The sequence below is a fragment of the Leptodactylus fuscus genome, chromosome 3 (assembly GCF_031893055.1).
Source record: "Leptodactylus fuscus isolate aLepFus1 chromosome 3, aLepFus1.hap2, whole genome shotgun sequence".
NCBI lineage: Eukaryota > Metazoa > Chordata > Amphibia > Anura > Leptodactylidae > Leptodactylus > Leptodactylus fuscus.
In genome coordinates this window covers 22723649-22739340 of record NC_134267.1, presented here as the reverse complement: position 1 = coordinate 22739340, position 15692 = coordinate 22723649, and the positions used below count along the sequence as shown (strand labels likewise).

General features: G+C 46.9%; 2 protein-coding genes across 2 annotated transcripts in view; both read right to left on the bottom strand.

The window, feature by feature from the left end:
• The window catches only part of LOC142197154 (calpain-13-like), a 71439-nt gene extending 64459 nt beyond the window's left edge, over nucleotides 1-6980 (bottom strand). Inside the window, exon 1 of the mRNA XM_075267254.1 lies at nucleotides 6759-6980. The gene's annotated coding sequence lies outside the window, so the exon portion shown is untranslated. The remainder of the gene's footprint in view (nucleotides 1-6758) is intronic.
• LOC142196879 (calpain-13-like) overlaps nucleotides 1-15692 on the bottom strand; it is a 347930-nt gene that overhangs the window by 194073 nt on the left and 138165 nt on the right. The window lies entirely within an intron of this gene.

The following is a 15692-nucleotide window of genomic DNA, read 5'->3' as shown; positions in this document are numbered from 1 at the left end:
GTCTTGTACTAGGGCCCATGAGTCTAGATAGATAGATAGATAGATAGATAGATAGATAGATAGATAGATAGATAGATAGATAGATAGATAGATAGATAGATAGATAGATAGATAGATAGATAGATAGATAGATAGATAGATAGATAGATAGATAGATAGATAGATAGATAGATAGATAGATAGATAGATAGATAGATAGATAGGCGATAGATAGATAGGAGATAGATAGATAGATAGGCGATAGATAGATAGATAGATAGATAGATAGATAGATAGATAGATAGATAGATAGATAGATAGGAGATAGATAGATAGATAGATAGATAGATGATAGATAGATAGATAGATAGATAGATAGGAGAGAGATAGATAGATAGATAGATAGATAGATAGATAGATAGATTATCTGCCTGTCCTGGTTTCAACTTATATCGCATGGGCAGGATATAGCGGGAAGATGGGGGTTTAGGTACAATAAGGAGTAGGGAGAACCAAGCTGAAGTATTGTAGTAGGGCCCATGAGTCTAGATAAATAGATAGATAGATAGATAGATAGATAGATAGATAGATATGAGATAGATAGATAGATAGATAGATAGATAGATAGATAGATAGGAGATAGATATTATGTAGTCCGCAGGCTCAGACACCATACCTCCCAACCGTCCCGATTTCCGTGGGACAGTCACGATTTGGGTGACATGTCCCGTGTTTCCGGTTGGAGGGAGGTATGTCCCGATTACAACTCAGATCTGCGTCCAGAGGACGCAGATCTGAGTTGAACACATATGCGGCTGAAGGAAGGAGCTGACACAGGTCAGCTCCTCGCTTCGCCGCTGCCCGCGTCTCTTCCTGACACATGCGGCTGAAGCTGCTCGCGTGCTCGCTTCGCCGCTGCGTGTCTCTCTCGCTGACACATGCGGCTGAAGCGAGGAGCTGACCTGTGTCAGCATCTCGCATTGCTGCTGCCGCCGGCTCCTGGCTTGTAGACGCGATGTGACAAGCCAGGAGCCGGCGGCAGCGGCGAAGCGAGGAGCTGACAGGTCAGCTCCTCGCTTCAGCCGCATGTGTCAGCGAGAGAGACACGCAGCGGCGAAGCGAGCACGCGAGCAGCTTCAGCCGCATGTGTCAGGGAGAGACGCGGGCAGCGGCGAAGTGAGGAGCTGACCTGTGTCAGCTCCTTCCTTCAGCCGCATGTGTCAGCGAGAGAGGCGGGCAGAGAGCGGCGAGGGAGCGGAGGAGAAGGTAAGTTTAATGTGGAGGTGGAACGTGAATCTGGGGGCAGAGATGAAGGAGAGGACGGTATGACAGTGGGGGCAGAGATGTGGGGACATGAATCTGGGGGCAGAGATGGAGGGACATGAATCTGGGGGCAGAGATGGAGGGACATGAATCTGGGGGCAGAGATGGAGGGACATGAATCTGGGGGCATAGATGGAGGGACAGGAATCTGTGGGCAGAGAGGGGGGACATGAAACTGGGGGCAGAGATGTGGGGACATGAATCTAGGGGCAGAGATGGGGGACATGAATCTGGGGGCAGAGATGGAGGGACATGAATCTGGGGGCAGAGATGGAGGGACATGAATCTGGGGGCAGAGATGGAGGGACATGAATCTGGGGGCAGAGATGGAGGGACATGAATCTGGGGGCAGAGATGTGGGACATGAATCTGGGAGCAGAGATATGGGGACATGAATCTGGGGGCAGAGATGGAGGAACATGAATCTGGGGGCAGAGATGGAGAGGACATGAATCTGGGGGCAGAGATGGAGGAACATGAATCTGGGGGCAGAGATGGAGAGGACATGAATCTGGGGGCAGAGATGGAGAGGACATGAATCTGGGGGCAGATGAAGGGTGTATATGAAACTGGGGGAGAGATAGAGGGGGACATATAATTTACGGGTGACTGTAGGAGGATTATACTGTGTGCGGGCACATGAAAAATTAACGAGTGGGTGGAGTCAACACAAAAGTGGGCGGGGCTAAATTTGCCGCGGCGCGCTACACGCGCCGCACATTTTGTCCCTCTTTCGGTTCTTCAAAAGTTGGGAGGTATGCAGACACTGATGCTACTTCTGAGGTATAAATGTATTTTGGGACGCTGTGGATGGTTGAGGTGTTCCTGGATCACTAGCCGCCCCCCCCCCCCCCGCCCCCCGCCGCCCCATCCCGTCCTCCTCCCTTGGATACATAAATCTCACCACTTTTCACTCTTCTCCTGAACAAATTATTTCTAATCAAATTAAAGGAGATTAAAGCTAGCGGAGCCTGAAGAGGCGGCTGCGGGGAGCGGCTCCTGGAGGGGTAATTCTATTATATACTACATTAAAATCAATCTACTTAGTCCGCGGCCGCACAAATCAATGGCTAAGAAGTTGTTTGGCTTCCAGTGTGGATCATTAGGTAAAGATTTAGGACCTGGGCCGCTCAATAAGATTAAAGGCGGCAGATGGAGGAAATATCGCAGCCAGGACAGAAATGTTTAGTCGGATCTTTGGTCATTAATGGTTTCCGTGTTTTGTAGATGAAGCGTTTTTATAAATTCTATACAATTGATTCATTTCTTCTCGGGATTAAGAAGTGAAGAAATTGCTGATTGAGACACCTCGGAAAGTTACGAAAACTAGACGGGCCAAGATCTGGAGGGTGTTTCCACCTCAAGTCGAAAAATGGTGTCCAAGTCTAGGCCAAGTGCGTGAGCCATCTCATATCTCATATCATATAAACTGTGGGGCCCATCTAGGGACACATTGCCCTTTGGATGAGTCTAGTTAGGTGTATTCTAAAGGGGATGGTTAGAATTTGAAAATTTGGCAGCTTTCTTTCAAAAACAGCGCCACATCCGCCTGCAGGTTGTATCTGGTATTGCAACTCATTCCCATTCACTTCACTGGAGATGAACTGCATAACCAGACACGACCTGGTTATGATTTTTTTTTATAGTAAATCTATTCCCCCAGCATATCATCCCAGCCCTGCAGATAGATAGGTTACTGTCACCAGAACCAGCATATCATCCCAGCCCTGCAGATAGATAGGTTAGTGTACCCAGAACCAGCATATCATCCCAGCCCTGCAGATAGATAGGTTAGTGTCACCAGACCCAGCATATCACCCCAGCCCTGCAGATAGATAGGTTACTGTCACCAGAACCAGCATATCACCCAGTCCTGCAGATAGATAGGTTACTGTCACCAGAACCAGCATATCACCCCAGCCCTGCAGATAGATAGGTTACTGTCACCAGAACCAGCATATCACCCCAGCCCTGCAGATAGATAGGTTACTGTCACCAGAACCAGCATATCACCCCAGCCCTGCAGATAGATAGGTTACTGTCACCAGAACCAGCATATCACCCCAGCCCTGCAGATAGATAGGTTAGTGTCACCAGAACCAGCATATCACCCCAGCCCTGCAGATAGATAGGTTACTGTCACCAGACCCAGTATATCACCCCAGCCCTGCAGATAGATAGGTTAGTGTCACCAGAACCAGCATATCACCCCAGCCCTGCAGATAGATAGGTTACTGTCACCAGACCCAGTATATCACCCCAGCCCTGCAGATAGATAGGTTAGTGTCACCAGAACCAGCATATCACCCCAGCCCACAGATAGATAGGTTAGTGTCACCAGACCCAGTATATCACCCCAGCCCTGCAGATAGATAGGTTAGTGTCACCAGAACCAGCATATCACCCCAGCCCTGCAGATAGATAGGTTAGTGTCACCAGACCCAGTATATCACCCCAGCCCTGCAGATAGATAGGTTAGTGTCACCAGAACCAGCATATCACCCCAGCCCTGCAGATAGATAGGTTAGTGTTTTCCCTTGTGAATCGCCGCCTCCATTGGGGATATATTGCTATTTTTGTCAATAGGCAAATAAGTCCTTTGGAGAAATGCCAGCCTCCTCATTGCTCTATAGAGCTCATTTTCACAGTGTCTGGATAGGTATCTGTATTTATTGTATAGGGCTCTGTACACTGTAGTGGTGGAACTGGAAGTGCAGGAACTGCAGCCCCGCTTATATTCACTTGAATGAGAGCATAGACTAACATTCAGTCATACACTTTCTATACGGTTTCCGGTGATCTGATACTGATGACCTTTCCTTTGGACCATGTCCCTTATCCAAACTAGATTTCTGGATTTTCTTCAAAATTTTCAGTCCTATCATTTATTATACAGAGCACCATCTTCTTCGAGATGGCAGCTGCCTAAGGAAATCATTTATCAATGCAATTTTGGGCGGTCGCCTCAAGCAGGTCACACAGTGTCTTCATATTTGGAAGGACATAGATATTCGAGATGTATAAGGGTATATTTCCCCTGCAGGATGGACAGAGCACTACAACCAGAACACACGGGCTGTATAGTTACTATGTAGTACAGGTTTACCAACAGTATTCATTTTTTGCCCCCTTCAATACAAGGGCATTTATACAATGGTAACCCCCCCCCCCAAACATTCCACATGTGACAGCAATGTGCACCTGTCTATGAGCCCAGGTCTGACCCCTCCACGTGTTACATACATGTGTCCCTACATGTCTTTCCAGAAATACCAATAATGAGCGACTTCTCACGGTTCTGCTTTTTAGCAAATTTTTCCTTAATAAAGAAAAGCTCCAATTTACATAAAATACCCCGAACCTTTACATATCGTCACTTTACTGGGATTTTATGTATTTTTTATAGATTATTTTATGCGTGAATTGAAGCTTTTAAAATTCCATAAATTTGTCTGCTTTTCGTGGTAATATGACATCCCTGTAGACGGAGCCCAAGGATAGAGAGCTTGTGTTATATACATTGTGTACAGTGTGTATATACTCACACATGGCTAGAGCCAGAGCTTGTGTTATATACATTGTGTACAGTGTGTATATACTCTCACATGGCGAGAGACAGAGCTTGTGTTATATACACAGTGTACAGTGTGTGTATATACTCACCCATGGCTAGAGACAGAGCTTGTGTTATATACATTGTGTACAGTGTGTATACACTCACACCTGGCTAGAGACAGAGCTTGTGTTATATACACAGTGTACAGTGTGTATACACTCACACCTGGCTAGAGACAGAGCTTGTGTTATATACACAGTGTACAGTGTGTATACACTCACACCTGGCTAGAGACAGAGCTTGTGTTATATACATTGTGTACAGTGTGTATATACTCACCCATGGCTAGAGACAGAGCTTGTGTTATATACCTTGTGTACAGTGTGTATATACTCACACATGGATAGAGACAGAGCTTGTGTTATATACATTGTGTACAGTGTGTGTATATACTCACACATGGCGAGAGCCAGAGCTTGTGTTATATACATTGTGTACAGTGTGTGTATATACTCACACATGGCGAGAGCCAGAGCTTGTGTTATATACATTGTGTACAGTGTGTGTATATACTCACACATGGCGAGAGCCAGAGCTTGTGTTATATACATTGTGTACAGTGTGTATACACTCACGTGATTAGAGACGACACTCACACACATTTACCTCTCAGCCTTCTGGACTGTCACAGACATTTTATTGCCTAAGTTCCCCCTTCCAGTATTTCAGTCCTTGCCACAGGTGTCCATATTAGTGTGAGCCCCAGACATTGCCCCAGGTGCCCAATTTAGTGCCTTGATACTCTCTTTAGTTCCCCTGCCCTACATGTTCCTTTTCAATAGTTTTGCTGCAGATATTCAGATTAGTGTTTTGCATCACTGCCAGTGGTGCCCCGTTTAGTGTAACTTCTCCAGGTACCACCTTTAGGCATCCTATTACCAGGTACCCAAGTAAGTGTCTGCCTCGGGGTCTCCCTACCAGGTGCATCCTTTTAATGTCCTTGTGACAGGCTCCCATATTAGTGTCTGATCCCGGTATTGCCTTTCAGCAACTCTGCCCCAGGAGCTCCAATCAATGCCTGCCTCAGGCTGCCGAATATAGTGGCTGCCTAAGCTGCTTCCTCTAGGGTCTCTGCCCCAGGTGCCCCCTCTAGTGTCTATCCCCTTTGCCCCCTCCAGTGTCTCTGCCCCAGGTGCCCCTTCTAGTATCTCTGCCCCAGCTATCCCCTCTATTGCCCTTCAAGTGTCTCTTTTCTTTTTTTTTTTTTTTTAATGTAGATTGTGAACCCCACATAGAGATCACAAGGTACTTTTTTTTTTCTTCCTATCAGTATGTCTTTGTAGAATGGGAGGAAATCCACGCAAACACGGGGAGAACATACAAACTCCTTGCAGATATTGTCCCTGGCGGGATACAAACTCAGGACTCCAGTGCTGCAAGGCTGCAGTGCTAACCACTGAGCCACTGCGTTGCCCCTCAAGTGTCTCTGACCCAGGTTCCCCCTCTAGTGTCTACCCTCCTTTAGCCCCAGGTGCCCCCTCTAGTGTTTCTGCCCCTGGCGCCTCCTTTAGTGTCTTTGCTCAGGTCCCCCTTCTAGTGTCCCTACCCCAGGTACCACCTTTCAGCATCTCTGCCACAGTTGCATTTTCCAGTTTCTGCCCCAGATACCCCATAACTGTCTGTTTTCCAGGTTCCCCCATAATCTCCAGTATGAACACCAGCTTTAGCATCTACCTGACACATTGGGAATCTCACTACTGTATAACCAGAAGTCCCAGCAAGTCTTCTCCTCACTGGAACCATTCTCTATGGGATGGAAGGTTATGCTGGGAATGTTAGTTCCACAACTACACAACTGCTCAGACATGATACATTCAGTGGATGAGATTTCAGTAGTTACCTGCCGCAGCTCCCGGGATCCCTGCAGTGCCCCTGTGGGTTTTGTCTGCCCTCCACTCTTATATTTCCTGGGTAGAGTTCCTCCTTCCTCAGCGGCCCGCAGTGTCCTCGCCTTGGTTACACATTGGTCTGTTCTCTCCGGATTTCTGGAGCTTTGCCAGTCATTAATTGACTTGTTTCCTGAGTTTTCCTTGCAGCCAGGTAAGTGCTGATCAGGACGGAGTTTACCTGAGCTCTTGGCTGCAGCTCTGCCTGTATTTACATGCTATTAATAGGCAAATGAGCCCCCCCCCTCCTCCATACACACCGCCCCCGCCTCTAAAGGGAACGTCACCTGAGCAGGTGCCAGATCACACAGGGCTCACCGTTGTACACACAACCTGCTGCCGGCCCTTCGCGCCTCATATTCTCACCTGTCAGGGCTCTGCAAAACCTTCTAAATGACAATGCCCACCTGCCCGCTAGATAACCTTACCCTTTATGAGTATGGTAGTTTTTTGGCCGTGGGGCGGGGGGTGAATGTGCTCTGGGTGCTAACTTTACTACCAAAAAATCACTGTCTGATTCAGGTGACCCTAACCTATCTATCTCATCTGGGTTGACATGCTGAGCTCCCTCCCTTTAAAGGGTTAATGCAATATACCTGGTGGACTGACGGTCTAGCCCAGGGGGGGACTCATTGAGTTTGGGTAAAGGTCGGCTTACTTGGGTCTGGGGTCCGAATTGAAAACCTACAGAAAAGTTGTTGGACCCTAAAGTGAATGAGACCCCTGATCTTCTAACTCATTCAGAGTCCAGGTCAGAGTTCAGGACTGGATATATTCTATACAGTTACATGGCAAGGCTGGGTAAGATGGTGACAAATTTGCCCCAAGTGCTTTAGAGGCTCCAATGGGCTACTATACCCGGCCCAGGGTCTATAGATGCAGGACTGGGTCGGGAGAGTGGAGTTCGCCATATAGTACAACCATCGATGAGCTCTCATGATGACTGGTCTCCCTCCTTGTCTGACCTCTCCCAGACTGGAACATTGTCTTCTGCATCTGTTCTTGACCCTCTTTCCCTAGGGCTAACCATAGACAAGAAAGTCCTGAACCATCAGTGTCAACCTGTGTCATTGAAAAAATTCAATCCCTGGGGGAAAATAGAATATTCTCCATCTGCTACCTACATCAACATAAACATATAGGCTCCATCCATGTGGTCCCTTTGCTGTTGGGAGGTCCTCCTACTATCTTATAGGGGTTGTTGAAATTGGACAACCCTTTATTCCACATTTCATAGAAAGTGGGGCTCCTTGGTTTGAGACTTGGCCAGAGTGTAGAGCGAGTACAAAGAGAGGGCAATTGCTCAGGAACGATGGGGCTAGAGAAAATATTCCAACTGTGCGGGAATCGGTAGAGGAGCGCCTATGAAATAGTTGGAGCCCATGGAGGTTGTGAAAGGTCCTCATTAACCCTGAAGCTCATTGCCGATCATTGTTCATTGTCTTCTCATGAACCGACCAAGGGTGAAGGTAAATAGAGGCAGCCTATGTGTCCATGAAGAATGGGCCAACCATTAATCTCCTTGGCTAAGCCTGGGTTCACATCTGAAACCATAAATCGGAAGAGAAAAGTCATGCACCCAGTGAACCCCATTATAGTCAATGGGGTATACCAGTCTCTGTAGACAGGCCCGGGTCCCCCAGTAGTTCCAAACGATGGAGACCATGGTGTTAGCGTGAACCTGGCGTAATGGGTGGCGATAACCCCATACGAGACTCTGTCTCAGGTCTTTTGGCCCTGGCTGACAAAACCCAAAACCATCATAGGGGTCCAGTTTGATCTTTGCATTCAGACCCATCTCTTCTACATTTGCTACCTGAACCATCTTGTAGCCATCAATACAACCCCAATACCGGCCTCAACCTTGCATCCTAAAATAGTCTGTGCCCTACAAATCTCAATACGACCCCTATCATTGGCTGATCCATACCCAATTTCTATCACACCCAAGCTCTAGTCTCTAAGGTTCCTCTGGCCCATGTAGGAGGGGATGTTACAGATTTTGCAGTGGGGCCCAACAAGCTATAACTCTAAATGCTCCCAACCAACACCCATAGCAAATACTACGAGGGCTACTGTATATATAGGCATTCATGTCTAGCTAGCCCTGTATACATTGTATACGCCGGGCTGTTTACCTAGCCTTGGGGGATACAACATATTTCCCATTGTCCTATACTGTACATAAGTATAATCCCAGGCAACCGGGAGCTGGAAGAACCAGATTTACACGCTCCTGCCTTGTGTGTCTCTAAGATCGATTTTCATCGGCCTCAATGACTTGAATGGACCCCCCCCCATCCCCCCCCCCCCCCCCCCGTCCTACGGTCCCAGTGGGTTTTCTCACCTCTTACAGTTGGTAACTGGTGACCTGTCCCCTCCCCCTCCTAGAAGGTGCTGTAACGTGCTGGGCCGTTTCCCCTCTACAGCGCCACTCAGTGGAATGGGGCTGTACTGCAGATCTATTAACTTATTTGAGAATGACATGCATGCAAGTATCAATGCTGAGGCCACTGATTGGCTGCAGTGGCCATGTGATGTCATCAGTGTAGGAATGGCAGGGAGCAGAGAGGTGAGTAATGACCCGATACTCACTGCTCACCCCAGGTGGGTGGGGACATTATATTTATGGAGGCACTGAGGGTGACATTAGACTTTGTGGGACATTAGGGGGGATATTAATATAAGAGGATATCATTTATAAAAGAGAACACTAGCATGGGGGACACTCTTGGTTGTGGGGGCCTCCAATAGGGGGCGTAATTTTATATAAAAGAGGAATTGGCCTGAACAATTTTTACACAACCCCCCAGACCCTTTTGTTAAAAATCTGAAGTGAGGAATATAATAGGAATATAATAGCACGTCTGGCTTAGACCAAAAAACAGAACATGCGAACAAACCTTCGCAAAACAAAATCTCGCGAGGTTCATACATTTCTATTAACAACGGTATTTCTTGTAAGACTTGGGAACATTGACAAGGCCTCGGCTGGACCCCCTCTCCATAGACCTCCTCTCCATAGACCCCCTCTCCATAGACCCCCTCTCCATAGACCTCCTCTCCATAGACCTCCTCTCCATAGACCTCTCCATAGACCCCCTCTCCATACACCCCCTTAGACATGTCCTAGGTTGACCTTTGGCATGCAGAATCAACTTCCTGTCTGAAGATCGGCTTAAAAACTTCCAAATCCTCCTCTGCAGGTGACATATGAAGATATGGGGATCAGCCTCGCCTGCAGTGAGTCACTATGGGCTTTGTGAAGAAACTTCCATTAGTCATGTCATACATGTCTGAAGGATATAAGATCAATCTAAGGATATGTCAAGAATGTCCCCGAAGGAGACATAGCCTGAGTCTATCCTGTGTGACATCTACATTGTGGCTTCTATGGAAGAAGCTGAGTTATAAGGAAGGCAAATGAAGCAACTGCCCGGGGGCCGCCATTATATTGGGGCTCTCGCCTTCCAGTTCTCTCCACTGACACTCCCAAGGAGGTGAATAGAATGTAAACATGGGTATATATGTATCTTTGTAATCTCTGTGTATATAGGTGTGAACATGACAGTAGGAACACGTGAGGAGTTATCTTGGTAACACCATGTACTATATAGGGGTTATATATCATCGCTGACCTATGGCTGGCCGATCCTTCTCCGCTTCCTGCAGGGATTTGCTGGGACTAAGGTGAAAATTTATTAATGAATTACTTATAAAGGTCAACACTCAGCGTTATCTTGGAAGGAACCAAACGAATTGCTTAAAGGGAATGTATTGCCTGAAAATAACCAAGTTTTTATTAGAAATATTTTTAAGAATTTTTTATAATTTTATCTTTAATTTTCCATGTTATCTATCTATCTATCTATCTAAAAAAAAAATAATTAATCTATATCCTGCAATTTACACTCTAGCCACTAAGCCTAACAATAGACTGCCACTTGCCAAAGATTTATTTTCAGCAGTTGCTTCATTTACATCACATATAGGATCACAATAGAAGATAACACCTTTATAAATAAACCATCATTACATCACTATTGACAATAAATGATGTCACATCTTCTCTCCTCCCTGCACAAAACATGTCTAGAAAATTCTCCGTAATAACACGAGTTGTCTGCAGACTATTGTTGCCTATGACCGTAAAATATATAACTAAACTAACCCTAATAGCTATGTAGCCAATCTCCCATAAACTGCAATACAATTGTATCACAGCCTATGGGACTTATAGTCAAATGATTGCAGGTTCAAGCCCCCTGGGGAGGAGGGGCTGATAAAATAGTAAAAAAAAAAAAATAAATAAATAAATAAAAAACGTAAACCCCCCTCCCCAAAAAAAACTGAAAAGCTCAACCCTGAAAACCCCTGGTCTAAAAACCTATAATTTTTTTTTTTCCGTGGTGTGAATGTTGTAGCTGGAAAAAAAAAAAATCAAAAGTGCTGAACCGCCGTTTTTTTGCTATTTCACCACTGATAAAAATTTTAATAAAAAATGATCAAAGCAATAGACATTCCCCAAAATGGTATAACTAAAAAGTACACCTGATCCTGTGATAAAATATGCCCTGCGCATTCCTATACACGGAAATATAAAAAAGTTACAAGTGTCAGAGTATGGCGACTTTTAGAAAACATTTTTGTAACGTTTTCAATTTTTGTTAGGGGGTTAAAATGTAAATAAAACCATATAAATTTGGTATCCCTGGAATCGTACTGAAACATATAATACAGGGGACATATAGAATATACGTTACATATCTATCACATACAGGGGACATATCTGGAGCAGGGGAAGGACAATGATCCCTCAGGCTGGGCGAGACCTGACCACGGGGTTTATTGCCCTCAATTTACAGAGACGACTTGTCAAACATTACAGGTAAATCTTTCTATAAGTGATCAATAAATAACAAAGGCCAAAGTAATCCAGACAATCATGTATAGAGATGTTCTGCAGCAGCTGAGGTGAGTATTATGAGGTTCTGCAGCAGCTGAGGTGTGTATTATGAGGTTCTGCAGCAGCTGAGGTGAGTATTATGAGGTTCTGCAGCAGCTGAGGTGTGTATTATGAGGTTCTGCAGCAGCTGAGGTGTGTATTATGAGGTGCTGCAGCAGCTGAGGTGTGTATTATGAGGTTCTGCAGCAGCTGAGGTGTGTATTATGAGGTTCTGCAGCAGCTGAGGTGAGTATTATGAGGTTCTGCAGCAGCTGAGGTGAGTATTATGAGGTTCTGCAGCAGCTGAGGTGTGTATTATGAGGTTCTGCAGCAGCTGAGGTGTGTATTATGATGTTCTGCAGCAGCTGAGGTGTGTATTATGATGTTCTGCAGCAGCTGAGGTGTGTATTATGAGGTTCTGCAGCAGCTGAGGTGTGTATTATGAGGTTCTGCAGCAGTCGTGGTGTGTATTATGAGGTTCTGCAGCAGCTGAGGTGTGTATTATGAGGTTCTGCAGCAGTCGTGGTGTGTATTATGAGGTTCTGCAGCAGCTGAGGTGTGTATTATGAGGTTCTGCAGCAGCCTGGGTGTGTATTATGAGGTTCTGCAGCAGTCGTGGTGTGTATTATGAGGTGCTGCAGCAGCTGAGGTGTGTATTATGAGGTTTTGCAGCAGCCGAGGTGAGTATTATGAGGTTCTGCAGCAGCTGAGGTGTGTATTATGAGGTGCTGCAGCAGCTGAGGTGTGTATTATGAGGTTCTGCAGCAGCTGAGGTGTGTATTATGAGGTTCTGCAGCAGCTGAGGTGTGTATTATGAGGTTCTGCAGCAGCTGAGGTGTGTATTATGAGGTTCTGCAGCAGCTGAGGTGTGTATTATGAGGTTCTGCAGCAGCTGAGGTGTGTATTATGATGTTCTGCAGCAGCTGAGGTGTGTATTATGAGCTTATGTGACAGCTGAGTTGTTAATGATGTCCTGTATAACCCCAGGGATTGCTACATGTCAGTAAATCAGTGCTTCATAATTTCCTAAGAACTGCTTACGGGTGTTACATGGACAACTCATTGATATACAATGTCATGTTGTGTAGTTCTTCATTTCTCCTGTGGTGGCGCTGCAGTTTGATTAGTGATCAGCATGAATCCCTGCCAGCGTTATACATCACTGCAGGTATACAGCTACTGAGGATATCAAACAGGAGGAGCTGCTGCCAGTCACATGTATGGCTGATAACAGGGGACAATAGCTTGTATTCACCTCTCCTACGCCCGGCCTCTCACCAGTAGAAATTGGCTGATAACAGAGAACAATAACAGATGAATGAATAACATTCATGTCCATGACAATATGTGATATAATATCCCGGCACATCTGGCAGGACTGGATTTTCCGGTTCCCGTCTTGTACGTTTCGTGTTTCTGGGAACCATTTTCGCTGCGTTTTCACTTTCACAAAATTCCAGAGGAAACGTCAGTAAAAAGTCGAGTCTATTTGACTTTAAAGTCATATAATGGTTTGGCTCCACCCCCTGCCAGTCATGTGACTTATTCCGGTGACGGAGCTCCCACAATGCACTGCTCCTGGTCATAAATTCAGCAGTGTGAACGGTCAATAAAACATCCCATAATTATAAAGAAAACAAGATAAGGAAAACAAATAAGATACAAAGTGACCTCATCCCTTATGTAGGATGACATCATAATGTGACATCACGTGGGAGGTCTCCGTAAGTCAGTAAGCCCGCTTTTTAAAGGAACCGTACTTTTATGTATTCATAATACCAGGGACGGCGGGGAATACTCCCGGGGAATGTGCACTGCAGGAGAACCGCTGGTCTACACAATGCTCTGTGAACGCAACACATCAACAGCATTGCACAAATCTCTCTGCTAGTTTGCCACAATGTATCAGTCTGGAGTCAAGGCTGTGGACTAGGGTTGAGCCGATCTTGACTTTTCAGGATCAATTTTGAAATCCGATTTCCAATCATTTTTCATTCGAACCCGATCTCGATCCCAATTCCGATCCCAATGCAAGTCAATGGAATTTTACTAATCGGAGATCGGATTTTAAAAACAATCCTATTCACCAGGGGCGGATCCAGGGCCGGGCGAGCCGGGACATCGCCCGGGGCCCCGCGCTTAGCGGGGCCCCGCGGTGCGGCCAGGACCTAACAAAATGGTCCCAGTCGGCATGTCCCGATTCCAACTGAGCTTAGCGTTAAAGCAGGAGCTGACAGCTCCTGCTTTAAACGCCTATGTATTTCAGCTCATTGGCGGTAGGACGCCGATGAGCTGAATACATAGGCGTTTAAAGCAGGAGCTGTCACAGCTCAGCTCCTGCTTTAACGCTGAGCTCCGGCATTTGTAGCCGCGATGTGATGACGTCATCACATCGCGGCTACAATATGTGTATGAGGGAGAGAGCTGCGAGGGAACGAGGAATGGTGAGTGTGTGTGTGTGTGAGAACGTGAGAACGGCATGACACTGGGGCAGATGGAGGGGGAGAACGGCATGGCACTGGGGCAGATGGAGGGGGAGAACGGCATGGCACTGGGGCAGATGGAGGGGGAGAACGGCATGGCACTGGGGCAGATGGAGGGGGAGAACAGCATGACACTGGGGCAGATGGAGGGGGGGAGAACAGCATGACACTGGGGCAGATGAAGGGGGGAGAACAGCATGACACTGGGGCAGATGAAGGGGGGAGAATGGCATGACACTGGGGCAAATGAAGGGGGGGGGAGAACGGCATGACACTGAAGCAGATGAAGGGGGGATGGCATGACACTGGGGCAGATGAAGGGGGGGAATGGCATGACATTGGAGCAGATGAAGGGGGGAGAACGGCATGACACTGGGGCAGAGACGGGGGGGAAATGAAACTGTGGGCAGATAAAGGGGGAGAATGGCATGAAACTGGGGACAGAGATAGAGGGGGGGGGACATGAAACTAGGGGTAGATGAAGGGTGTATATGAAAATGGGGGGAGATATAATTTACGGGTGACTGTAGGAGGATTATACTGTGTGGAATCACATGAAAATTGAATGAGAATGGGTGGAGTCGACATAAAAGTGGGTGGGGCCTAATTTGCTGCAGCGCGCTGCGCGCGCCGCACGTTTTGTTCCCTCTTTCTAATCTTCAATGGTTGGGAAGTACAGGTTAGAAGTGCGAGACCCCCCAGTAAGTAGGGCCCCGCCAAAGTCAATTGCCCAGGGCCCCGCAAACCCTGGATCCGCCACTGCTATTCACTATACAGCATGGAATCTAACAATTGTTAGAATCCACACTATGTAACGAATCACTAAGTAGCCAGAGGATTTTTTTTTAATCCTCTGGCTACTTAGCCCCCCCCTGGTGTCCACTTACCTGCAGAGATGGCTGCTCCGCTGCCCGATGTTCTTCTTTGCCTCACTGCCGCTCCACGCTGCTCTTCTCGCCTCGCTGCCGCCACCTCCCAGGTTAGGAGAGTGTGGGCGGGTTAGGAGAGTGTGGGCGGGTACTGGGTGGGGAGACGTGACATCTCCCCACCCTATACCCGCCCACACTCTCCGAAGCCACAAGCCCCGCCTTCTTCCTAGCTCTTTAACACTAACCTGGGAGGTGGGGGCAGCAAAGCGAAGAAGAACGAGAACACCGGGCACCGGACCAGCCATCTCCGCAGGTAAGTAGCTACTAGAGATGTTAGCTAGTCTCCCATTAGAATGAATGGACGCAGTCAGCGCGCAGGGGGTTAAGGCTGTGTGCCGGCTGCTTCCATTCATTCCTATGGAACCGCAGCGGAGCCTTTACACTGAGTATACAATACTCAATTGTTATCTTTTCCCACAATGCTTGGTCAGTAGCAAAGCATTGTGGGAAATAATCACCGATCTCGATCCCACCTAAAAAGATCGCTCAACCCTAGCCACAATGTATCAGTCTGGAGTCAAGGCTGTTGAC